Source organism: Taudactylus pleione, unplaced genomic scaffold (genome assembly GCF_031769625.1).
Source record: "Taudactylus pleione unplaced genomic scaffold, aTauple2 ptg000111l, whole genome shotgun sequence".
In the NCBI taxonomy this organism is placed as follows: Eukaryota; Metazoa; Chordata; class Amphibia; order Anura; family Myobatrachidae; genus Taudactylus; species Taudactylus pleione.
In genome coordinates, this window is record NW_028284513.1 from 4,700,780 (window position 1) to 4,728,394 (window position 27,615).

Genomic DNA, 27,615 nt, shown 5'->3' on the forward strand with positions numbered 1-27,615 from the left:
TGCAGGGACCTTTATTAAAAAATACAAATAGGCCTTTATTTATTTTTTTATCTGTTACAGTACATTCATCAAATAAATAATAATTGTGCATTAAATGTGCAGAAATATACTGTACTGTGTTTAAATGTGTATCATGCAATAGTTGTGTTAAATTCTTTTCGCTTGAATATTCAGTAAGACATGCAATTTTACCAGGGTGCAGAACTTTTGCAAATAGCGGAACATAAGAAGGACAGGAAGTAATTAAATACATACAAGCAGTGGCGTATCTATAATGGGTGGCCCCGCACCACACACACTGCACCCATATTATTTTAGACTCACCTGTCCGTGGTCCCACGTCGGGTGTCTGCGCTGTTGAGAACACCGGAAAAAGGCCGCCGCTGCCACTTTCCGGCGTTCTGCGCATATGCAGTAGACTCCGGGCACACTCTAGTGCCCGGTGTCTACCAAGGCTCCGGTGGCTGGCTAGCCGCGCCCGTCGGCTGCCGGCCTCCGGGGAGAGAGGAGGGGGCCCCTTACAGGGAGTGCACACGGGCCCCCTCCTCTCTTAAGACGCCCCTGCATACAAGTTAAGATTTGGAGCGAATAACAAATACTACATAACGGATAAGTAAACACAGCCTTTATTGCACATTTTATATCATCTAAGCTGCGGGAGACGGGGATTTACACATCAGGTAAGTAATGAGTCTATTGACAACTGTTCTTCAAGGCACCTGTTTATCTACAGCACACAAAAACAATCTACAGAGGGACGTTTGAATGCTGTCAGAATATAGGTAATAAGATAGCTGACAAAACACTTTAGCATATTATGTTGTAGCTACCCTGATATACAGTAATTCCTTTCCCAGACCCCAAGCTGAACAGCTCAGCTGCATCCACTAATGATGAACTCGGAGATAAATTCTAGCTGTCTGACAAAAATCACATTAAACATGAAGTCAGATTCAATCCACAGTGATGATTACAAATGAATGTTTTGACACATCGTGCAATCATCTTTCCGTTTTATTTTTTTTTTCTTCCCACAGTTTAAAGTGATACCAGGATGAGATGCTATGCTACTTGCAATCTCCTTAAATGTAAACTACAAGCTGATGCAACAGAAATAAAATTAATTTATGAATAAACAATATTGAAAATGTTTGAATCTGAATATATGGCCGTAAAGGAAGACAGCAGAATTTGATATGGATAACACTGACCAGATCTAAAATATAGATGGATACCTGGTAAAAAAAAAAATGTGCAGCCACAATTTTCAACAATGAATGTAGTTTTAATGCAGTCCAAGTAGAATTAATTTAAAACAAGACTCCAGTGAATAAATTGATCTGGACAGTTGAAGCCACATGGGTACATTATTAAAAGTCTTCTTCGTAAAAATAGAGCACAACTGTCATTTTAAATATGAGGTTGTTGGCTAGGGGACAGGTGGGGCAATTACCCCTAAGGTTGTCTCTCTTATTAGTGGATAGGGCCAGTCATTTATTGATCAATGTGTCAGGATGACTTGTCAAATGTAATAATAAATGGGTATCCCCCAATCAGAGTGCTGATGTCCATTTATTAATAATTATTATAATTTATTTATATGGCACCACAAGGTGTCTGTAGTGCTGTGGGTAATCATACATATAATACAATATACTCAGACAGACATAAAGTGAGGAGAAAGCAAACAGTGATATTTCTGTACAAGTAATACCCCTTTTACACCAGAGCAAAATCCTGGGTTATTGCTGGGTCTACCCAGGTCGCAGCTCAGTGTAAAAGGGTCCCTGAAAAATAACCAGGGCCAAGTGACCCGGCAATCTAACCCAGGTAGCTACCAGGGTTGGACCCAGGATAGACCTGGGTAATGGTGCAGTGTAAACAGCGCAACCCGGGTTATCCGACCTGAATCATGCCTAAAATGAGCTGATTGGTGGTTATGGAGCAGTCACCTCCCACTTTTTATGACCTCACAACTTTAGCAGGGCAGACCAAGGTTCAGTGTGAACGGGGCTGACCTGAGAATTACCCAGATTGATGGTGCTGTGTAAACGGTGTCTGACCTGGGTTGGAACCATGTCTGAAAACCCAGGTCGGACCCGGGTTTGTGGTGGAAAAGACGTATAAGTGACTGATAACAATAGCAGTCAATAACACAGTGCTCTGGGAAGGCAGACAGAAAGGATCAAAGTCACTGACAGTGAATGAGGGAGTACTGCAGACAAGCATAGTTAGAACCAAGAGGGTGGAGGGCCTTGTCAGTGAGAGGTTACAGTTTAAGGGTTGACTGCCCAGCGCAAATGTTTGGTGTGTGTTATTTGATTGTATAGCACCAGAGTACTGTTCCTCAATGTAAACCCACCTCAGATTTGGGCGTCTGCATTACATAGTGGAATCCAGAATTGAGCACTGTATACTAATTACACTGCCTGTTATATAGAATGTTGTCTCATACTTGCTGACTTTTGAAGAACCCCAGTTCTGGAGGGGACAGTCATGTCCGAGGTGCATGTAGTGTGGTGCTACAATTTGTATTGATCACATGATCATGGCTCCACCCGCAGCTGTTCAAAGCAGCAGATTTGCAGCATTGTACAGCAGGGTGGGGCCACAGTAATGCAAATCATTTAAATAGCGTCATCAAAACTGAGAAGAGAAAGGCATGCAGCAGTCTGGCCTACTGTCTCAAGCTCCCCAAAATTCTGGACTCTCCAGGACATTCTCGAAGAGTCGGTATGTGCAGTGGCATCACAAGGGGAGTGTGGGGTGTAGACTCCCCCCTCAGTGCAGGAGCCAAGTGCTGCACTGTAGTATTAAGTACAGCACTTGGCTCCAGACATTGTGAGGGAGCCTGCACTCCGCACCTCCTGCACCCCCCCCCCAGTAGAAGCATAGGGGTTCGGGCCACAAGGTCACACCCCTTCCAGTGTGGCCACACCGCTGTCCAAGAGGCCAAGAGACTGCATCCCTCCCCGCACCGGGTAACAACGTGGGGAGGGATGCCACTGGGTATATGTTATCTGCATTGTATACTAATCACCAGGATAATCTGTATGTTAATTACACATCGCTAGAATGCTTGCTATCAGTTAGTAGAGTGTTACCTGTATTTTATTTTTTATTAGTCATTAGGAGGGTCTCTATATTATTTATCTGTCACTAGAATGCTCTCTGCATAGTATGTCATGAATAAGAAACTCTTTGTATTGTTAATTGACCACTAAGTGGCATATTTATTAATATTTGCGGTCAGCCCTTGAAAAAGATCCCTTACTGCTGCAATTCATGGCAAAAGGGAATCTTTATTGCCTAAATGTATAACTTCTCAGTCACTGGGACAGTGGCTCCAATTAGAGCCTATCCCGGCTATTAGTAAGAAGTAAAGTGATCGCATATGCGGTCACTTTAAATACTGCCTCGAAAGCCTACCTCAGTGCATATAGGTTACAATGGCTAGCGCCATCGGCAGATGGTATTAGATCCTGGGGCCCGAGCTCTGAAATGATCGCATTCCGGAGCTTGGTAAAATTGCCAGTTAAGCAGTCCCCATAGAAACCTAAAACCAAAAACACATAGGGCCAAATGTAATAGGGTGTCAGTTTTAGTAACAGTACAAACTCGCACTTTCTCGCTTTTAAAAAGTGCGAGTTTGTACTGAAACTCGCAAATTCAATAGCCTACGAACTTTTCAGCTCGAGGCTACTGCATTTGCGAGTTTAGGCGAATTTAGGACTATGTAAACTGACATCTTTTAATGCGAGTAGCATTAAAAGGCGCGAGTTTTAGAGAAGCCATCACAGTTCAGTGAGATCCGTGATGGCTTCTGTGTGTGTTTTAAAAAAATAACGTGTACCCCCTCCCCAAAAGCATAACCAGCCCCAGGCTTTATAAAGCTTGTTCTGGTTCCAAAAATACAGGGGCCAAAATGCGTAGGGGGCCCCTGTATATTAAGAACCAGCACAGAGCTTTGTTGAGCTGGTCCTAGTTCTGGAAAATCAGGGGACAAAACGAGTAGGGATCCCCTGAAAATTCCAGAACCAGCACCGAACTCTTTCTAGCGGGGGGATAATGCCACAGCCAGGGAAAACCTTTCACCGGTTTCCCCGGCCAAAGCATTATCCCTGACGGCTAGTCAGTCCAGGCCGGGGATCCCTGGGGAGTTGGGTACCCCCCAATAAAGGGGTACCCCTCTCCAGGGCACCCCAGGCCTAGACTGATAGCCCGGTGCTATCCCTGGCACCCTATGGCCGTGGGTGCCGGGTTGATAGTGTTAGTGTAAAGTGTAAAAATGAAGTTTCCATATTGTCTTTAGTTGTAGAACCACAAGTACCAGCAAGCCTCCCCTGCATGCTGGTATTTGGAGAACCACAAATACCAGCATGTGGGGCATTACGGGCCGCTGGCACTTGTAGTTCCACAACTAAAGAAATACGTAAATAAACAAACATACACAGTGAAAGTAAAAATTTAATTAAACATACATGCACACTCACACTCACACATACTCACCTAGTATCCGAAGTAATCCATAGGGGTACCTGAAAAAAAAAATCCATACTCACCTCTCCCATGCGTCGATCACGTCCACTTGTCCAAGTAGGCAATCCAGGGGTTAAAATAAAAAAACGCAAAAAAACGATCCATGCGGACTGAGCAAAGGTATGTGTCTACACATACCTTTGCTCTGCGTAAATGACCGGAACACACATGTGCCCCGTCATTGAAGAGGCCGCCAGCCAATCAGGGAGCATCTCCGTCGGAGCAGCTCCCTGATTAGCTGAATGCGGCCAGCCTGTGTCTCCCGTAGACTCCTATGGTGTGAAATCCCCTTTGAAGTCTATGGTGGGAACCGCTACATCGTAGCCGCAAGATTAATAGAGGTTAATCTTGTGGTTACATCAATGATACAATGTCACTAATAGTTTTTCTCATGCTTATTATATGGAAACCTCAACAAGCTCCAAATTCTGTATAGTTGGAAAGCTATGTGCAAAACAAAGCATTATTAGTAATATAGAACAATTGTAATCATTATAAATGAACCTACAGTAACAGTCCCCATGTAACCTATAATATGTCTTTCTCATGTGTCTGAAAGTCCATCAATAGATGGCTGATGGCTTTCTGATCTGTCTAGTCTGAATAAATAAAACTTGCACTCACAATAAATCTTACTGTATATTTAAAGGAAAAGTTTGCTTCTACAACTAAACCAATTATATATGATATAGAAAACATCTCAAACACTGAAATGATTTTAAGTTACTATATTCCCATAAACATTTCTGTGCCCTAAAACATTGGCTTTAAAATCTATTTGCTACATTTTTGCTACATATTAACTACTAGCTGGGATATCTGGCATTGCCAGGGTTGAAGACTGGACCCAGAAGTACACCTACAGCCTTTATTTGTTTACATTGTCCTCCTCTATAACCCCATTCCATTGGTCAAGAATAGGACCCCACTGTTTGCTAACATGGCTGTCAAGGGGGGGCCTGAGTGTCAGCTGATTACATTTGGTGCTCTGGCAGGCAGTCATGAAGAGACAGCACCGGCGGTTACGAGACAATCAGCTCGTGTACCAGCAGTTGATCAGCAGTGACAGCTCCCGATTAGCTGCGGTTACCACGAGCTCCGATTGGCTTGCAACCGGTGCTAGATTGAAATTGCGCCGGCGCTGTCTCTCCATGTCTGTCGTTGCCTGCCGGCTGGCGACCCGGACCCAAATCCGCACCTGCTGGCTGCTGATGGCACACAGGGGGAGAAAAGAGGCTGCTAGAGAGATACGGGGAGTAAAGTTACTGGAGGAGGCATAATGTATAAGGGGCACTACTATTTTGTGGAATAATGTGTTATATGGGGCACTACTACTACTATGTGGCATAATGGTAAAGGGCATTAGTGTGTGGTAAAATTGTAAGGGGCACTTCTGTGTAGTGTAAGGGTGTAGTGTAGTGTACTACTACATGGCATAATGTGTATAAGGGGTACTACTGTGTGGCAAAAACTGAACGGGCTCTGTGTGGCATATCCTGAATGGGGTCTGAGTTGCATAACATGAATGGGCTCTGTGTGGGGGAAATGTATGTGTTTTTTTAACCTCTGGGGGGGCCCATTTAAGATCTTGCTATGTGGCCCACGAAGTTCTAGTTACGCCCTTGCATGCAAATACAGAGGCTCTGGATTTAATATGAACTTGCATTAGTCATCAAGTTTGTTTAGACTAATGGTGCCCATACACTGCTCGATTTTTTTACCTGATATGGATAGTTTCGTATGAAAATAGGTGTTTTTTGTGTGTTCTGCAACCCCGATGCGCGTCCCTGCCGTCCTCTAGTTGGATCGCATATCAGAAGGTTTTGCAGAAAGATCTACAATCTTTTGAGTACAATGTGATACACTTCTATGCATCTTATCCTATGATCGTAATGATCAATCGCACACTATTTGACCACATCTTATGAAGAATTTCAAGGGAAGAATTTCAAGGGCAATCGTACAACACATCTTACCAACTTTGAATTGCACCGTGTTTGGGGGCCTTAAGGTTAAAAGGATACTTTTGTAGCTTTATCACATGTTTTTAGCAGACTGCCAATTTCCACTAGAGCCAGCCCCGGAACCTGTGTAATTTAAGAGTGTCCCCATTTTTAGGGATTGTGTGACATTGTGTGGCCCTGACGTGTTCAAACCTAGGCAAAAACCTAATCCTGATCAAACTACACCACTATGACAAATTTGGTGGAGCTAGGTCCAAAACTCTGGCCGTGCATAAATAACAAACAGATGGACGGACAGACAGACATACTTTCTTGCTTATTATATAGATTTTGCAATTGTTAGTTATTTGCTTAAATATCAACTGCTACATGGAGAAAACATGTGGGCTTTACTAACTTCTATACTGCACCAAAATGTCAAGTGTTGTGATGTCAACAAAGTTAAAATGTCGACATCTGTAAAATGACGACATGGTGACAATGTCGACATATGACATGTTGATATAGTGAAAATGGAGACAATAGAGTTAAGGTTACCATTAGCAATAGGGTTATGCTTTAGATAAAAACTGCTTGTCGACATTATCACCATGTCAACATTTCCTCAACGTCAATTTGCTGGATGTTGACATGATGGACATGAATGTTGATGGAGTTGTGCACTTGTGATTTGTCTATTTCTGTGCCTGCAATAAAGTCTCAACCGGTAGCACCTCCTATTTTATATATTCAGGGTGTGCAGTACAGGAATCTTTCCTATACACTCCATTTAATGTGCTTAATAGCACACCTGAAGGAAAGGAGACGCCTTCAGCCTGGACTAGCACCCCTCCCCTATTGGTTTAAAGGAACAATTTTAGGTAAGTCCTACAAGTTATATACTGTAGTGCAACTTCGGGATGATTTTTGGGGCGTAGGTCCCCTGGATTGCTTTGGTTGGTCTGCTTCAGGGCATCGCATTATAACACATTCTTCCTTTTTTGCACAATTTTAACACTTTACTGTTTGTTTTATTATATAAGTATTTTCACCTTTCTATGCAGCCACAGCTGCTCTTACCTTTCTTACTTCTTATTTCACACTTTCTCATTATAGCGATGCCCTGGGGTGACTCAGCTGCGCCGATTTAGGGGTGTCCTGCGCTCTGGATTTGTACCCCAGTATGTTAGGCACCTACCCTACAGAGGTTACCTGGATATGGTGGGTTGGCCCATAACCTTGGCCATGATTATGCTAAAAACCTCTATTGATTGCAAAAATTTTATTGCATAATGTATTTATATATAATTAGTAATTTGGAGTTGTGCACTTGTGATTTGTCTGTTTCTGTTCCTACAATAAAAGTCTCACACAGGTAGCACCTCCTATTTTATATATTCAGGGTGTGCAGTCCCGGAATCTTTCATATAAACTCCATAAATGTTGACATGTTGAATGTCATAAATTTATACCGAAACCACAGCAACAATATGATGCAATGTGCAGGGCACAGAGACATTGGCACGGTAGCGCCAGCACTGCCCATTAGTGACATTACAGTGCATGCTCTCTGTACTGTATCTAATAATACAGAGGTCATATAAAATGTCAAGTTGCTGAAGATTGAGGAGCTAGTCCATTGATGGTGTTAAAACCCGTGACAATTAATCAGCTAAACTGATGATGTGCATTAGTTAATGGAACAAATTGTCCTAAATTTGAGAGACACCTATTATTGTAGAGAAAAGGAGACATGGGGGGGCTGGCAAAACACATCCCTACTGGCTGCTGTCAGGAATCTACACTTCCTTGTTAACATTCCATATTAAATCCTGGCAACGATTTATGAAAACCTTCCCTAACTTGCAGCATTATGTACTGGATTAATCATGCATTACGGTGGCAGTAATTTGTGATGGTATTGGAGATGTCACAGAGCTCAGAGGCAGCACCTCCTCTCTAACTTCATTATCTATCGCACTCAGGAAAACATCTCCATGTGAGAACAGGCTGGAGCTCAATGTGTCAGCATGTAAGGGAGGGGGAATTAAACTGAAGTAAGTCTCTGTAACATCTCTGTGATTTACCACTCCACCCCTGCAGCTTCTGATCCAGATGTAACAAGCAGCCGTTCTATATTGATACACTCTAGGTAATATTCCTCTCTCACCTCCCATTTATTAAAGCTGTGTGCAGGCTCACCCTGGTATGTGGGCACATTTATCAAAAAGTTAACAAAAATCCAATTGCAGGACAGAGGACAATAAATCAATAGTGCTCAGCTCCTGAGTAATGCCATTCCTTTGGGCTAGAATCACACCTCCCTGATACCAGATGATGTTTTAGTGTAAGGTACAAACTGTATTTATCATCTTGTGCATGTTGCCACTAGACAGAGGAATGGTAGCAATGGGGAACCCGTGAGATCTCTTTGACCCCCTCACAGACCCCAGCAGGAGGTACAGACTCGGCTGAGTTGTAGGACATGCCCTCCAACTGTGTTATAATCTCAGCCCTGCTGTGAGTGTGAAATTACTGCTTTGCTAATAATAATCTTTTTACATGTATACATTTCCATGAGACAGATACAAATAATCTTCTTGGCCAAGGGCCTTTCATGTCAGGTAGCTGAGTGCTTTATGCCTTGGTGAGTAATGATCCTGGAATCTGTTACTGGAGGCATCCCCTTTCACCCAATCAATCTGCAAGGGTGCAGACAAACAGCAGCTCTGTCAGTGGTGCTCTTCACCTGATCCTAATTCCTACCAATGCCAGAAGCAGTGAAGCTCTCCCTGATGGCCCCTGCCAGTACAGAGACACGTGGCAGCAGTGATGTCACAGCAGCCTGCTGTTGGGAATCGTTTGGAAGATGTTTATCCTGGGACATTTGTCAGGTTGAAGTTGAAGAGCTGAGAGGACGGAAAGTTCTGTTTGATGTTTTCATAGGGAGGACACCAGTGTATATCACAGAGAATGTGCTAAAAGCTTTATTCCTTTCACTGCCAGAGGAGCCCACGATGCAGTGACTGGCAATTTGTAGATATATTTCTATGGATGTAAAATGTATCCTCTTCTGCCCAGGATTTCTGCCCCTTCGGCTATCAGTGACTTGTTTAGTTCACTTTCCTTTGAAATCGTTTTTCTTGCTAGTAAGGTCATAGGGCCTGATTCAGAGCCGGATGCAATTAGCGCTCGCTCGTCCATAAAATAGGGGTGGCTATTCAAATGAACCGTTCGCTCTTTGCGGTCTGTTCACGCCTCTAGGTCTGAACGAGCGAACCAAACTTGCAGTCGTTTTTTTGAAAAATACGCCCCCTGGCCGCTCGCATCCTACGTCATGTCCGTTATTTATTAGATTAATCGAGTACATCGACCAGCATATGAACTGCTCGCTATTCTTGTGGTTGGTTTTTGCTACCACAAATTTGCGAGCAGTTCTGGCTATAAAATAACCCAGTGACGTGGTTAGTGATGCTGCTGTATTAATTATGCACACCCATAAAACGCTCGTTTTGACCTTTAAGCACGCCTGCGTTCTGATCTCCACTCCCCGTTTTCAAGCACCTTCCCCTGTTACCACCCACATACGCCTCCTCATGTCATTCAAAATAGCAGGCATTCGCTATATAGCGAACAAATGATTTTCAGCCGCACTGACTGGTTTGCGCATGCGTATTAAAAACCATGCGCAGATGGGCGAACATCGCTCGGAACGAGCGTACTGCCGCTTACGAGCGGCTCTGAATCAGGCCCATAGTTCAATCACTCCTCATTATAATGGATTTTCTACAGAGGAAGCAACACATTAATTAAGTCTTAGGGCCTGATTCAGACCTGTTCGCTATATGCGTGCGCTCGCAAGCGGCCCAATGTTCTGCATACGCGCATACGCACGCTTCATTTTGCGCATGCGCGAACTACTCACTGCGATCGCATACCACTCGCTCGCCCAGCAAAGGCAGCCCAGGGTAATGAGTAACGGGGAGGACACTAATAATGGGTGGTTGGAGATGCGAACGCAGGTGTGCCTGGGTGTTTCAACGCCGTTTTAGAGGCATGCATAATTAACAGGCAGCGTCATAGTACACGTCACTTGCCATTTTTTTACACTGATTTCCTCACAATGCTTGCGGTAGGGTAAAGCTACCTCAAGCACTGCATTCACATACGATGGTGCTCGATGTACCAATGTTTTAATACACTTCCTGGAGATGACGTGTGCTGGTGGGCGGCTCTGCCTGTGCGATTGGCCATATTTAGAATGTAAGCTCTCATGAGCAGGGACCTCTTCCCTCATGTGCTTCTCTTTGACATTTTCTTCGACTCTTTTCTCCCCATTAGGGCACCTAACACATGACTGCCAACTCCCTGCTGCTTATTGTGAGTGTCTAACTGCTATTGCAGCAATGTATATAAATTGTGTCCTTGTCCTGCACTGTAATGTACTGTAAGTTACTTGTTTCTTGTTCACTTGTTAGTTCTATGTACTACGTAAGGCGCTGCGGAACACTTGTGGTGCCATATAAATAAAGGATGATAATAATAATAATCATACACAAAGTGGCAGCTCGCTAAGACATGGTGGGTGTGCTTATGCCTTGGCGAGCGATCGCTTCCCGTGGCGTCACCAGGAAAAATTTGCATACGCATCTAGCGAGTGTACGCAGATAGCGACCGAGTCTGAATCAGGCCCTTAGTTCCTATATTTGTAAGAATTTTTCAAAAATCTTGTCTTGATATGCACAGTGGTGTGTGCTACAATATACTATGTGGGCAGTTTCCAATGTCATGTCTACTTGCCATGTCTTCCCAGTCTGATTTTATGGGAAAGCAGAATGTCATCAACATCTCTCTTGTGCCAACTGCATGAGAAATATTCTGGTTAAATAATATTGGAATAAAGAACCTTCAATGGTGGAAGCGTAAATGTGTAAAGGGTAAGGGTGGGTACACACCTAAACAACCTGCAATTGTATGTACCGCATGATTGCTGGTACATACTTAAAAAATTTAATGAATGAGGGAACGATCGCTGGGCCCGATTCAGACCCGTTCGCTAGGCTGTGTTCGCATGCAGCCAGCCGATTTTTGCAATCTGCGCATGCACATGCATCGCAGTGCGCATGCGCGAACTAGTCCATGCGATCGGGAAGCATTAGATCGCTGCACAAATGTGAAAAGCCATGCTGGGATCAAGTGGCTGATCCCAGCATCGGCACAACAAGAAGCGATGTGTCCCTTGTGGGACACATCGGCGGCCGGTGCTGGGATAGTGTGTTTGTTCCCAGCGCTGGGTAAGCAGAGGTGGTGGGTAGCCGGCGCTGGGACAGAGTATCTGTTCCCAATGCCAGTCAAGCATCGGGCGCTGCGGTCCATACTTGGCTCCGGGAGCAGGCATACTGTAGCCCGCGGCCCGGCAGCCTGGTTACAGTGGCGGGTGTTTGGCTCTGCAGCCAATAGGAGGCAAATGCCAATCACGGCTTGCCGCATCATAGCCCTGCCCACTCGCGGCGTCTTGTATTAGACGCCGCTGAGCGGGCTGAGGCAGTCCGGCGGCGGAGGGGGAGGAGACAAGACCTCCCGAAGAACAGGATCGTCGCTGCAACAAGTCCGACGGCCGCGGAAGAGGCCAGAAGACGCCCTGAACAAGAGTGAAGACAGAAGGGGTCGGCTGGATGCGGAGAAGAGGAGGCGGCGCCACTGGCCAGGACGGGCCAGCGGCAGAAGAAGGAAGTTGAGGACCGGATAAGTGCTGCAGTGGTGGGAAGCAAAAGAGCTAACAAAGCTCCTCACTGCAGCTTCTCCCAACGTACTGGTAGGCGACCTTGGGCCACCAGTATTAACCCCTCCCTAGACCACCAGGGTTGTTGAGAACTAGGCCCTTGAGGCACACTCAGGCAATAGGCCTGTGGGCATATAGGTGGGCACAAGGCCCGAGTGCTTTAAGCGGGCATTAGGCCCTATAGAGATATTGGGTGCCAGTAGACCCAGGTCACTAATCAAAGTGATAGGCGGGCCCTAGGCCCGTGGCCATCAACCAGGCCACACATTCAGGAGTAAACTAGGCCCAATTCGTTGAAGCCCCATAGTAGGCCCATATGCCTGAGCCCAGTATAAAGTGGCACCGGGCATTAGGCCCAGGCCTCTACCTGAGCCCCACCATTAGGCAGGCCCATAGGCCTGAGCCGGCAACCTAAAAAGTGGACTCTGGGCAGTAGGCCCAAGTCCCTCCTGTGCTCCGCAGTTACAGGCACAAAGCCTGAGCCGATAGCCCATTTAGAGTGGTTCTGGGCAATAGGCCCAGACCACTTGTATAGCAAGTAGGTAGCCCCCTGTGCAAATGCATAGAGGTGTGAGCAGTTGTGCGACTCTCACCCTCCAAGAATCCCCGTGGAGAGCTGTCAGGCTCCCACTAAGATAATAAGTATTTCCCAGTCACCAAGAAGAGGAGCTGGTTAGCTCTAGTAAGGCAGGAAACAGACATTTAAGGGGACAGCACCGTGGTTTTACTCTTGTGTGATTACCGTCTGTGATTGTTGTTCTGTGTGGGGCAAACATTTAGTTGTTTATTGTTATACATGCCGCACTACTCACACTGTAGGTTGAGGGTGATATTGTCATAGTATGTGTAGTAGCTTGACACAGATTTAGGCCCTGCACGGCTGTGGTGTGTATCTCCTTACAGGGACCTGTAGGCAAGTGACCGGTCAAAGAGCAAGAGTAGACACGGTGAGAAATGTCTGTGTGTACTATCTCTCGCTGTCTGTTAGTTCCTTTCTGTTTTTTTTCCTTCTGGGCGGACAGTGGTCCTTGCATTCCAGTGCAAGGTCGAATCTTTACCTGGTGCGCGAGTACCTATAGGTGAAAACTCAGGATCTGAGGCCAAAAGTCACAGTGATGATCTTCACTTAAAACCCAAATCTTTTCCACGGACGGTAGGGGCATGACGGTCACGTAATTTCCTTCCTCCTAGATCATTGTGTTCGTGTCCAACTTGGAGTTTTAGGACCGTCTGTTCAACATAAGGCCTGAAGCTGAGAGGGTGTGATGCGAGGTAAGATCGGGAGTACACCTGCATGGCAGCAGGCACCGCACCACACACCTCTTACATTTGGCATAGTCTGGCAGGATCATGGACAGCGGATACGATGTGGAACACCACCTATAGGACCCCCTTACGGACAGCTCCGGAGCGGAACCATCCCCTGATGTGTGAGGACGAGAGTGACTGGGTCACGGTGTTGGGAGAAGACATCATGAAGATAATGCAGCGGTCAATACAGCACTGCAAGGAAGAGCGCTGGGAGAAGGGGCACAAGAAAGCCACTGTGACCCCCTGCAAGACGTGTCTGCGACTGGGACATTATGCCAGTGAATGTCCCTGGCGTGAGGTTATGGTGACAGAAGACCAAGAAATGTCCCCGTTGGAGCTCACACAGATGGTCCTACAAATGGTTCAAAGATGTGGTCAGAAGAACCCGGTGAAGAGGGGACCCTGGTGTATGCTCTGTGGAACCTACGGGCATGAGCATAATAGATGTACACGTGATGAAGAGTGGCACCAGGAGAATGAAGAATTCTGGTGTGAAGGATGTGGAAATCATGAATATGAGCTCCCGGATTGTCCCTGGATGAAAGAGCAGAAGAAGGAAGAGATATCTTCTGTGTCGCGTCAGGTGGGGAAATGCAAAGAACTCTGGCACAAGGTGGCCGAAGAGCCAGTGTGTGAGCTCTGTAAGGAGAAGGGACATGAGCTTCAAGATTGTCCGTGGGATGAAGACCGGATGATCTTTGATGGCTGAGCCCAGAAATAGCTAGAAGAAGCCAGAGAAGTGGAGCGGAAGAGCCTGCTGGAAGTACAGTCGCAGGTGCCCATTGTTCCTGAGCAGGAGCTGAAGAGTAGAGATGCCTTTGTGAAGGAGATGGCGATGGAATATGCCAATTGAAGAAGGTGGCAACAGCACCCCAATGCCAGAAGCGTCGGCAGCAGGGACACTTGGCCCATAAGTGTCCCTAGGAAGATGCAGTGGCACTGTTATGCCCCGAAGTAGTTGCAGTGGAGAAGACTCCTTGCCTGCAGAGGACAGATGTGGATGACTGGGAGGTGAAGATGCCGCGCTATAAGGAAGAGCGCGAAGACCCAGTGGCAAAGAAGTCCAGGATCTCCCCATGCTGGAAGAGTCTGCGACCTGGGTATAAGGTGGAACAGGAGAATCCTGGACACCTGGAGATGCCAGTAGAAGAGATGGAGTATGCTGAGGAAAGAGATTGTCACCTGGTGCAGGAGTCTGTGGAGAAAAGTCCAGACTCATGGGAGACATCGGCTATTATTAAAGACAGTTCATCACAGCAAGAGAAGGTGGATGAAGACCCAGGCAAAGTGAGTGCCCAGGAGTGCAAATGGCAGGATCTACTGGAGCTGTGCTCGCATGCGATTGCCCTCTGTGAAGAGGAGGAGAAAGTCCTGGAGCATGATGATCTGCCAGGAGTGATGGGCTGTACGGACGAGGAAGGAGATGATTGTGATGCCGTGGGAGGACCGGTTCCCGAAGAGGATACAGGACCATTGATGCCCCACGAGGACATGATGAAAATGTCGGCAGATACCCGGGAGGAAGAGAATGCCCCGTAGGAATCCACTGCTAGGTGGTGGTTAGTGCTACACCCTGAAGACAGTGAAGATGCCCTAGACGAGTTGGCAGAAGAGTGGGTGGCTGCAGCATCCACAGATGGAAATTCCCCCTGGTGGCCCATCGTGAGTGGCACTTTCGAGTTGCCACTCCCACAGAGGATCCGCAGACTGAAGACAGGAGGTACGAAGACGGAGAGCCCAGAGCCGGGGTTATAGTCGGTCCCAGCTGGGCCCTCGAACATATCCTAGTCACCGAGAAAAGGAGCTGGCCAGCTCTAGTTAGGCAGGAAAAAGACATTTAAGGGGACAGCATCGTGGTTTTACGCTTGTGTGATTACCGTCTGTGATTGTTGTTCTGTGCGGGGCAAACATTTAGTTTGTTTTTTCACCGGCCTCTAGGCCACTCGCTAAGCTGTGGGTGACCATTGGGCTAGCGACGAGACCCTTGTGGTAGGGTCTCGTCCACCGCAAGCCCCAGTGAACTTCCTGCTCTAATAGAGCAGGAAGTTCACTACTGACATCACTGGTGATGTCAGTAGGGCCGCCCACAAACGGCAGGCGTTCCTTCAGGAACGCCTCCGTTTGTACAGCCACCCCCGCTGCACGCCTACAAAACGGGGAGAACTGTCAATCACAATTGACAGCCGCCCCGTCTTGTAGTGAGTTCCGCAGTGAGTGAAAATTAATTTGCTACAGGGCTCGCACACACCGCGCGTGCGCACTGCCAGGCCATCGACCCACTTGCGAGCGTTGTGCGCTCACGAGCGGGTCTGAATCAGGCCCCAAGAGCAAGAGTGGACACGGTGGGTAATATCTGTGTGTACTATCTCTCACTGTCTGTTCCTTTCTGTCTTTCTTTCTTCTGGGTGGACAGTGGTCCTTGCATCCCGGTGCAAAGTCGAGTCCTCACCTGGTGCGCGAGTACCTATTGGTGAAAACTCGGGATCTGAGTCCAAAAGTGCCAGTGATGATCTTCACTTAAAACCCCAATCTTTTCCTCGGTCCGGTAGGGCGTGGCGGTCGACGTGAGGAAGGATGGTTCTCACGTCATGTCCTTCCTCCTAGGTCATCATGTCCGTGTTCAGCTTGGAGTTCCAGGACCGTCTGTTCAACATACAGCCTGAAGGTGAGAGGGTGCGATACAAGGTAAGATACGGGAGTACACCTGCATGGCAGCAGGCACCGCACCGCACACCTCTTACACATAGACAACTCGCTAGCTAGAGTGACAGGACAAGCCGTTTGTGGGTGGTGACAGGGAATGGTCCATGAAAACAGGGGAGTGGTGATGCGAACATAGGCGTGCCTGAGCATCTCAACGCCGTTTCAGAGGCATGCATAATTAAGACGTAGCGTTATAGTACATGTGACATGCATAGGCGAAACTAGACATTTGGTAATGGGTGGTCCCAGTTCCAACCCATTACCAGAACTTATGCAACCTTGGAAGTTTGGAACTGTATCTGGGGGTGTGTCTGACTGTTGGGGCGTGTCCTCATGAGGGGAAATTACAAAGAGGGTGAAGGCAGAGCAGTGAGGATAGGGACACTGACAGGGAGTTACAGGAAGGGTGAGGATAGGGACACTGAGGGGGAGTTACAGGGAGGGTGAGGATAGGGACACTGAGGGGGAGTTACAGGGAGAGTGAAGATAGGGACACTGAGGGGGAGTTACAGGAAGGGTGAGGATAGGCACACTGATGGGGAGTTACAGGGAGGGTGAGGATTGGTACACAGAGAGTTACGAGGAGGTTGAGGGTAGGGACACTGAGGGGGACTTACAGGGAGGGTGAGAATTGGACACAGAGGAATTTACAAGGAGGTTGAGGGTAGGGACAATGTGGAGGAGTTACAGGGAGGTTGAGGGTAGGAACACTGAGGGGGAGTTACAGGGAGGGTGAAGATAGGGACACTGACGGGGAGTTACAGGGAGGGTGATGATATGGACACTGTGGGGGAGTTATATGGAAGATAAGGATACGGACACTGACGTGGAGTTACAGGGAGGGTGAGGATGGCGAACACTGAGGGGGAGTTACAGGGACGGTGAGGATAGGAACACTGCACGCACCTACGCTGTGCGCGCTCCGGGTGTGCAGAAGGTGAGTGTATGGAGATCCTGGGGGCTCCTGGGAGAGTGCTGGGCACGCCCACTATAATGACAAACGGGGGTTTCCACAAGGCTCCGCCCCATTTCCAACAGGCCCCACTCCTTTCCCTCTCTGTGGCGCACAAAAGTTGGGAGGTATGCAATAAATTAATTTAAACACCCCCAGATAGCCAGCCCCACTTGCTATATGGACTAATTACCTGGCCGGATACTGCTCCAGTTGCTGACTTAGCAAAAGGCCCTGTAATAAACAACACACTGGCTGGACACAGATGGAAGTGCTGGCCAAACTGAAGTACCCCCATTAACAAACACATTATAAAGGCAGCCCATTCTCATCACTGTGTTCCACAAGCAGCTCTTACTGCCGGCAACTACGCCATTCCTTTTATACTGCAGGAGTGATCTGCTCTGCCCTCCAGTCTGACGCCACCCAGCACTTTGATGTGGCCAATACTTGCAAAATACTTGCAAAAACATTTATATATTAAAGATAGTGCAGCATAATTTTCGGCAGCATCAAACTTACACTTGAGAAATAGAGCATATAGGAGAACACTGTGTGTGTGTGTATGTGTATATATATATATATATATATATATATATACATATCATACGTATATTTCCATTGAAGGCGGCACTCAGGAGGCTGTTTTAAAGTGCTGTAAAAAATCCTTTAATAAACTTTTTACAGCACCTTAAAACAGTCTTTTCAGTGCTGCCTTCAATGGAAATATATATATGGGCTATATAACACCCTAGGAGGGCACCGGAGCATTTGTTTGAACAATTACTGAGGAGTGTCGGGTACTGGATATCTTTTATCTGTATGTAGATATATATATATATATATATCTGGAAGGTAGTTGAAATCCCAGCTGTTGGGATGCCGACACTCAGAATGCTGGCGCCTGCAATTTGGGTTAGGCACTAGGGGAGAGGGTTAGGTTTAGGCTGTGAGGGGGATTTAGTTTAGGCACTAAAGGGGGCGAGTTAGGGGTAGAGGAGGGAGGTTAGGGAGAGGGTGCAAGGAGGGGGATGTTAGGTTTAGACACTAAGGGAGAGATTAGGTTTAGGCATCGGGGAGGGAGGGTTACAGTTAGGAGTAGGGAAAGGGGAAGGCAGGTCCGGCATTACCATTAGCCAACTGCCTAGAGTGCCGGCCCCAGTCTTGCTGTCCAGGCTATGCTAACTCTACTGCCAGCAGCACTAGTGCATGCACCAGTGCTCTGTCAGGGCTGCATCTGAGGGAGACAAGTGAGGGGACACAGTTCCGAACTTTATTGAGAAATGGAGCCTGGCGCCAGCATCTCCTGCATCCCACTGACAGCCCCCGGATTCCTCAGCCTCCGCTCTAGCTCATGCAGTACATAGAAATCCGCCACTGACGGAACGTATCCCACTGACATTGGCAGAAGGGGTGGGGCCTATACAACAAGCCCCACCCCATATCACCAGCTAATCGCGGCATCACATCACGAGGGGACCTAATGATGAAGGTGCCCCCATTAGCAAGCTGCAGCATCTGCTGCATCAGTAGTGTAAGTATGTTTGTGTACTATGTAAATATGTGTAAGTATGTGTTATTGTGTTTGTACAGTGCATGAGTTAGCAGGTATGTGTTATTGTGTGTATGTGTTGCTGTGTGTAGCAACACATACCACACAGAGTGTGCCGGACTGGCATTATGAGACTCTGGAGGCAGTGGGTGGGAGGGTGAGTGGCCATAATGATGCCAGCGCCGCCACGGTGGTCTCAGATTGCGGGCAAGCACAGGCAGCGCCGTGTGCTGTCTATTTAGAAGGCACGCCGCCGTGGAAACTGCTCCGCTCCTCACTGTACATGGTCAGCCATAAGTGCTGCGATCGCTTCCGATGGTACTTGATGTTACCGATGGTTGCATACACTTCCTGGACATGACGTGGGATAGTGGGCGTCTTAAGACAGGCTGGTGTGCGTCTGCATACACAGAGCAATCGCACGCTAAAACATAGTGGGCGTGCTATGGCCTTGCGATTGCGGATTTGCGACTTTCGCTGCGTACAAACGCATCTAGCAAGCGGGTCTGAATCGAGCCCACTGTTCCATCCTTCATTAATATGTACAGCCTCACATGCGATATCGTGTGATTGGCCGCGCTGCACAGCCAATCACACGATACCGCATGTGAGCGAGGGAGCGCACAAATCGGGCATACACACTGCATGATATGCCAGATTTATTGTTCTGATTTGGCCAAATTGAGTCGATTTTGTTCAGGTGTGTACCCGGCATAAGACATGAAAGAGGTGTTGGCGGACACTTTTACAGGAATTTCTAAACACTGCATGAATTTTTTCAAGTAAGGTCCTAGCCACTTCCTAGTTATCATAATTACATCATGTGACCTGTCATAATGGAGCTGTGGCCCAGGGTGATGTCACAGACGTCATCAGTTTCAGTCTTTTGAAAGGTAGTATTCAGTGGGGTGAGACGTATATTCAGGTTGTTCTTTTTAGCGACATTTTTTAATATTTTGAAATTGACAAAGGAGAAGCAATTCAGACAACTGTAGGTAAGTGGTCATTATAATTATTTACTAAGCAGAAATAAATCATTATATTTGGCAAAATAGAGCCACAGACACATGCATACACCAGCAGATATCAGGATACAAAGTACATTGTAGATAACTTACTATACAATATAACAAAAGCTTACACAGGTATACAGTAATACACTGAGTGATATAATATTGAATATATTGTGTGAGAAAAGAATTAGGGTGGTGTTTGTTTTTGGGATGATGGCTCACTTGTGTCTAGGGGTTAGTTATATGATAAAATAATACATAAATGACCTCACACGGCCCCCTCCTCTCTTTAACCACCCCTGCTGGATCCCATATATAGCTAGTAGGCCAACAGTGTTAGCTCAGAGATTACACAAGGTGTACCATGATGTCTTATTTTACTTATTACATATATCAACAACACTTCTCATGTTACGGAAGCAGCTCTTTTGCTCTTATAATTGTTATATATAAAAGGGATTGATAAGTGTGACATGGCTACAAATGGAGTTTATTCACCTAACCTGTTTGTTTCTTGCATAGTTGCCCATAATCTCCAATGGAGGGAATAGCAGCAGTTTACATCACTGTCCTCATAACATTTGTTGTGATATTATTGGTTTTATCCATTTACTTCAGGTAAGTTACTATCATGTACAAATAATGTAACAGTTGATATCTCTAGATAAAACACATATTATTATTAAATTATTTCCCAATATAATTATTATTTTATTGATACACTAATAGACAGAGATGTGATATATTAATAAAGCCAAATAAGTAAAAATAACTTGTATCCATTTTATCCTAAACCCTCGTTTGTAGGGAATGTAAAATGAAAAGTACAACACAGTTAAGCGGCCCATACATGGTGCGATTTGAATGGTAAACGATGCATCTGACAAGATGCTTCGTTTACCTATTTAATAGCATGATGGATTGCAGATCTTATGGTTTTTCCATAAGATCTACGATGCCGATGTACGACGGTGGGGACATGCATCGCCGTTGTACATCATGCCAAAACACACACGATATGCACGACTGATCGTTGCGATCGATGAAAATCGTGCATATCGTGTGTAAAATCGCCCCGTGTATGGGCCGCTTTAAACCTGCTTTGCTATATTGTACTGTGATATCATTTGCTGCCCTGTGTGGCTGTGCTATACTGTAATACAATAGGCTGCCCTATTATATAATGTTACTCTATATATTGGTATTGAAATCATATAAGATGGGGAGACCCCATGGTTCCTTTCTGTGTTCTGCCACTGAGCACATCTCATTATTTTGCAGTTGTATGCAAAGCAGACTGGAGAGAATGCCATACAGGGACATAGAGTCCGGCTCTGACACCACACCAGGTAACAATAACTAGATTAATTAAGTATAAAGTAAAGACCACAGGACAGACACCAGCCCCAATCTCAGGGCCTGATACAGAGAGCACACAGTTCATGCACAGCTGCCATTTCTCACAGATTCACAAGTGCAAACTATGCAAATATCAGCTTGAGCGTTCCTCTTGTGTACTTCTGTACGACGGACTGAGCTAACCCTGCAATGCCCACTGTGCATATGTGAGCAATGCTCATCTGTGCATGTGCAGATGGACGCCAGAGGGGCTTTGTGATGGAGGAAGTCCCTCCATCACAAAGGGCTGCTCTTACCAAGAGAGTGGTCCTTTGCGGTGTTTGTTATGCATATTGGCAGTGCTAATGCCGGCATGCATGGGAAGGGTGGTGGGATGCGATGTGTCATGCATCCCGCCCAAGGTCTCATTTTACCAGTACATATTAATACTGATTACTATTTACAAATAGAAGTGGGTTCCCGTTATCCTATTAATGCAACACATAGACAAATACTGTACATTATATTTCTTTTGTGGCTAGATTGATAAATAGACCCCTAAATAACTAATTGTGGGCTGCTTATTATCCATTACTAACTGTTTCTATTTTCTGTTTTAATAATGAAGAAATGGAGTATGAAGAAAGTGATGTGGACGATGAGTAGGGGAACCATCTGGAGATAAAAAAAGAGGAGAGCAGCGATAAAAATATCATTATAAGACAAAAAATGAAAGTTCACTTTATGGACAAAGGCAAAGACCAATAATGAAATGATTGAGAAGCAAAATAATAAATATACATTTTCCTGCCTATAGGTTTTTTTTTAAGCTAACATTTAAATGTTGTTAATTATTCGTTCTAATACTATTTGTACTATTGTGGTTGGTGCTCTGCAGCTGTGGACAGTGGGGAAAACAGGGTGGTATACATACAACACATGCATACATAAAGATACATTCATACAAAAAGACTAAAATAACTGCAGATGTGAAACAAAGGGAAGAGAGAACCCTGAGGGAACTAATAACCTGTAGGGTATAAATGGACCGAGAAGAACAAGAGGAGCTAGTGTGGCTCAGAGAGGGGATTGTGATAAGGATGTACCAGTGTGAGTAGTACAGGGAGGATTAGGGTTGGCTGTAATAAAGAGGAAGGTTTCAAAGTAAATTTTCTACTTCAGGGTCCATAGGGTATCCACAGGATACCTTGGGGTATAGGTGTGACGTCAGTCGCAGGGCACCAAAGAGTTAAGCTTTCAGCCTCCCAGGATGCACTAGGTCCCCCTCCTATACCCCGCCCCCGAGCCAAGGCATCTCAGTTTAGTTTGGTGCCCGGCCGGAGTCGGGTGCACCTGTTGGAGTGGGGGCTAGAAGAGCCCCTGAAGCTTTTTCTTCATGCAGCTGTGGCTGCACATCTGGATGAACAGCATGGACAGTCAGTCCTGACGTCCATGCTGTCTTCCCTACACCCCGCCGGTACCAGAACGCCGGTACTGATCCGGGGATGCTGGTGGGCATCTGGGGTCACAGCTAGCGGTGACCCCAGATGTTCCGGACCATGGCCGGATTCAAGGGGGACAGAGGTAAGCGGTGGGTCCCCGCTGATCACATGGTCCTAAGTCCCCAGGCAGGGGGCTCCCTGGGGACTGGCTGCAGCGTGGAGCCAGGCGACCAACCTGCGCTTCCACTACCCCCTGGGACAGCGGACCGCAGCAGAGCGGTAGCGCTGCGGCATCCCAGGGGTTAAATGCATGCCAGGGGAGCGCGCCTTCCCTGTCTCACAGCCGGCGCCTCCCCCGCTGCACACAGCCCTCTCTGCACTGTGCTGACTGGCCCTGTGTCAGCGCTCCTCCCCCAGGCCAGCCTTCTCTCTGCTCCTCGGCGGCCATCTTTTCAGAAGCATGGTGAACGCTGCTGGAAGCCTGCATTGGAAGCATCGTGGTCTGGGTCCCCCCGCATACCTCTCCTCCGCTGTGGTCAGGTCTGTGTATGCAGCGCTGTGTCCTACCAGGCCCTGTGTCTGTGTAGTTGAGTGATCAGCGCTGTTAGTGCAGGAATTGATTTTCTTTGCATTGTGTGTGACTGTGCTAGCGCTGCTGCCTGTAACTTTTCTTCTCTCAAGACTGTCAGCTTTATTACTGTCCCTGTTCTTTCTGCTAAGCCCTTGCGGTGCGGTGCTGCAGGGTGGTCTCTCGCCTATTTAATATATAATTGGTGAGAGGGGTCACATACGTGGTGCCATCATGTCTGAAAGTGATTTTCCCCTCCGGCTATAGTGTACCACGTGTAAAGTACCGTTAGCGGAGGGGGAGGGTAGCACGGAGGGCCTTTGCCGGCAGTGTTTGTCCATGGCGCGGCCTCTTACGGTTACAGCACCGGTACAGGAGCCGCCCTGGGCTTGTTTCGCTCAGGCGCTAACAGCTTTAGTGGGCCAGTTAGCTCCACAGCCCGCGTTTACTCCGATGGGTTTGTCCCAGCAGTCTGTGGTGTCGTCACCCATGCAGGGTTTCCCACGACAATTGGTGGTACCCCACAGTCTCCCTATTTCCCCGCTCCCGGTTTCTCAGGAGCCAGCGTGGGTTAACTCCCTGACGAGTTCTGTACAGCACTTGTCGGATGTGTTGCAAGGGGAGTCTGTGATGCGGCCTCATAAACGGCTGGTGGCGTCTCTGTCCGCTCCTTATGAAAATGACGAAGGGACGTCTGATGATGGGGAGATTCTGGATCCTTACGATCAGGAACCTCTCCATACTAAGGACGCTGATGCTAAGCCCAAAGTATATATTCCTGGACGTATTCGGGCGGTCCGCACAGCCTTGGTGATTGAGGACGAAGTTCCCCCAGCGGCTAAGTCTAAGTATGCCTTTTTCAAAGACGTGAAGGGCGATGCCACAGTCTTTCCTCTTTCGGGTCAGTTGGTGGACCATTTAGAGGAGGCGTGGAAACAGCCTGGCAAAAGATACCAGCCGCAGAGACGCCTGGCGGTGGCTTATCCGTTCGCGGATAATTATTTTGCTAAGTGGGAATCCCCTCCACAGGTGGATTCTCACGTGACCCGTCTTGTCCGTAGTGCCACATTGCCGATGCCATCCATGTCCTCCCTTAATGATGCTATGGACCGCAAGGTGGAAATCTGCCTGAAGTCCGCTTATTCCCTTGCGGGGGGGCAACACGGCCGGCTATGGCCATTTGCTGGGTTGCCAGAGCGATGGAGCGCTGGGCGGATTCATTAGAGGCTTCTTTTGATTCCAACTGTCCGGCCGAACAGGCGGAGTTGATTGGCAATCTCCGTGATTCGGCCACCTACATCAACGAGGCGGCTCTAGACATTAGTACTCTGGTGTCTAGAATTTCTTCAGCAGCGGTAGCTGCTCGTCGCACCTTGTGGCTGCGATCCTGGAAGGCGGACGCAGATTCCAAGAAGGGTCTGGAAGCGTTGCCGTTTACCGGAGAAGTTCTCTTCGGTCCGGATCTGGATAAGATTGTGGCCACGCTGGCGGCAGCCAAATCGGCTTGTCTCCCATCGGCCGCTGCTCCTTCTGGTTCTGGACCATCGTCCTTTCGGTCATCTAGGGCCCAGGGCAGGCCCAAACCACAGTCGTTTCCTCGTCAGGCTGGCCCTAGGAAATCGGTCAAGCCCCGGAAGCAGGCATGGAGTACCAGACGTCCGGCCCCCAAGCCAGATGACAAGCCTGCGGCCTGACGGTCCAGGCCTCCCTTTGGGGGATCCCAGGGTGGGAGGCCGCCTGCTGCAGTTCGCCCAGTGTTGGTCGGTCACTACGACAAACACTTGGGTTCTGGAGGCGGTCTCCCACGGGTACGCCCTCTCCTTCCGGCACAGACCCCCGGCTCGATTCTTCACCACGGGTCTACCATCAGACCGGAACAAGGCTACGGAGCTGCGGAAGGTATTGCACACTATGCTCCAGGCTGGAGTTATAGTGCCTGTTCCATTCTCCCAGAGGGGCCAGGGTTTCTACCCAAATCTTTTTTTGGTACAGAAACCCAATGGGTCCTTTCGTCAGATTCTCAACCTCAAAGCACTCAACAAGTCTTTGCGGGTACCGAAGTTTCGGATGGAGACCCTACGGTCCATCATTCTGGCGCTGGAACCTGGGGACTACATGGTGTCATTGGACATACAGGACGCTTACCTGCATGTCCCTATTCTTTTGCGCCATCAACAGTTCCTCAGGTTTGCAATCCGCAGCGACCACTTCCAGTTTCGGGCGTTACCTTTTGGCCTGGCGACAGCACCACGTGTTTTCACCAAGGTGATGGCGGTCATGGCGGCTTCTCTGCGGCTGCAGGGAGTCCGCATGTTGCCGTACTTGGACGACCTGTTATTGGTGGCGGGATCTCCAGAGCTCCTGTTACGCCACTTGGACCTGACCATTGCCCTGCTGCAACGGCACGGCTGGCTAATCAACTGGCAGAAGTCCACTCTAATCCCGTCTCGGAGGATTCTGCATCTTGGAGCCTTATTGGACTCGGGACAGCAAAAGATCTTCGTGACGGAGGAAAAGATCTCTGCTTTACAGTCAAGGGTGCGCAGTTGTCTGAACAGCCGCCGGGTGTCTCTACACTCGGCGATGAGGTTACTGGGCTCCATGGTGTCGGTGTTCGACATGGTGGAATATGCCCAGTTTCACTCCAGACCTCTGCAGCACCTGATCCTGTCAAAGTGGAATGGGCTGCCTCAGTCTCTGAAGTCCCAGACGATTGTGTTCACCCCGGAGGTTCGCCTGTCCCTTGCTTGGTGGTTACAGATGACCCACCTCAGCGAGGGACGTCCGTTCTGGGTTCCAAATTGGGTCCTGTTGACAACGGACGCCAGTCTTCGGGGCTGGGGAGCAGTTTCGGGTCCACATCTGTTCCAGGGCAGGTGGACGCCGACAGAAGCGGAGCTTCCAATCAATATCTTGGAACTCTGTGCGGTCTTCAATGCTCTCCAGCAGGCACATCGGTTTCTCCAGGGTCACCCGGTACAGGTCCAGTCGGACAACGCTACCACCGTGGCCTACATAAACAGGCAAGGAGGAACCCGAAGCCGGGCGGCTCTCGTAGAGGTGTCTCGGATCCTTGTTTGGGCGGAGCGCAATCTTCCGGCCATATCAGCGGTCTTCATCCCGGGAGTGCTCAATTGGGAGGCGGACTTTCTAAGTCGCCAGGACGTTCATCCGGGGGAATGGTCCCTGCACCCGGACGTTTTTCAACTACTGGTGGACAGATGGGGTCTTCCAGAGATAGACCTCATGGCGTACCGGCACAACAACAAGTTGCCGGTGTACGGGTCTCGCACAAGAGATGAAGGGGCATCTCTGGTGGATGCTCTGTCCATCCGGTGGACGTTCCGGTTCGCATACCTGTTCCCTCCGGTCTCCCTTCTTCCACGGGTAATCCGGAAATTTAAACAGGAAGGAGGGACGCTCCTGTTGATAGCTCCCGCGTGGCCCAGACGGCACTGGTTCTCAGACCTTCAGGGTCTGTCCGTGGACAGTCCTCTGCGGTTGCCGCTACGACCGGACCTCCTGTCTCAGGGTCCTTGTCGTCACCCGGACCTGACTCGGCTGTCTTTGACGGCGTGGCTGTTGAGACGGCCATGCCGAGGTCCCGGGGGTTTTCCAGCTCTGTGGTGCGTACCATGTTGCAAGCTCGGAAACCGTCTTCCGCGAGGATATACCATCGCGTGTGGCATACGTTCTTCCAGTGGTGTCGACCGAGAGGTTATGCACCGCGGGAGTTTCGTCTGTCTCGGATTCTCGCCTTCCTGCAAGCGGGACTAGATCATGGGCTTCGCCTTGCTTCTTTGAAGGTACAGGTTTCGGCCCTGTCTGTCTGGTTTCACCGTAGGATTGCTACAATCCCGGATGTGCGCACCTTTATGCAAGGTGTTGTCCGCATTCAGCCGCCCTTTGTTCCACCTGTGGCGCCGTGGGATTTGGCTGTGGTCCTGAGGGCTCTCCAAGGACCGCCGTTTGAACCACTGGGATCAGTGGATCTTAAATGGCTAACAGCTAAGACTGTTTTCCTTCTGGCTATTGCTTCGGCCAGACGTGTTTCTGAGTTAGGGGCTCTTTCTTGTAGACCCCCTTTCTTGGTTTTTCATGGGAGCAGGGCAGTACTCCGCACTCGGCCCGAGTTTCTTCCCAAAGTTGTTTCCCAGTTTCATGTTAACGAGGAAATCGTTGTTCCGGCCTTTAACTCACCGGGTCTTTCTGTGGGTGAGGCCTCTTTGGATGTTGTGCGGGCCTTAAGGACTTATGTTGACCGCACTTCTTTGTTTAGGAAGTCGGACGCTTTGTTTGTCCTCTATGGCTTCCGTAAAAAGGGTTGGCCTGCTTCAAAGCAAACTTTGGCAGCCTGGATCCGTATGGCTATTTCTGAAGCTTATCTTCATTAAGGCCTACCGGTTCCTCCTTCTCTGAAGGCTCATTCCACTAGGTCTGTGGGTCCTTCGTGGGCAGCTCGACGTGGTGCC

General features: G+C 48.1%; 1 long non-coding RNA gene and 1 pseudogene across 2 annotated transcripts; both read left to right on the forward strand.

Annotated features, from left to right (window-relative positions):
- The first annotated feature begins 13,630 nt into the window (after positions 1 to 13,630).
- LOC148525153 (uncharacterized) lies at positions 13,631 to 15,330 on the forward strand (annotated as a pseudogene).
- Positions 15,331 to 16,182: 852 nt separating this feature from the next.
- Positions 16,183 to 21,912, forward strand: LOC148525154 (uncharacterized). Of its 2 annotated transcripts, none has more exons than XR_015878309.1 (4): positions 16,183 to 16,260; positions 20,318 to 20,413; positions 21,077 to 21,144; positions 21,762 to 21,912. It is a non-coding gene; the product is annotated as an uncharacterized LOC148525154 (long non-coding RNA). The 2 variants fall into 2 exon arrangements; XR_015878310.1 differs by lacking the exon at positions 16,183 to 16,260 and adding an exon at positions 19,692 to 19,777.
- The last annotated feature ends 5,703 nt before the right edge of the window (positions 21,913 to 27,615 follow it).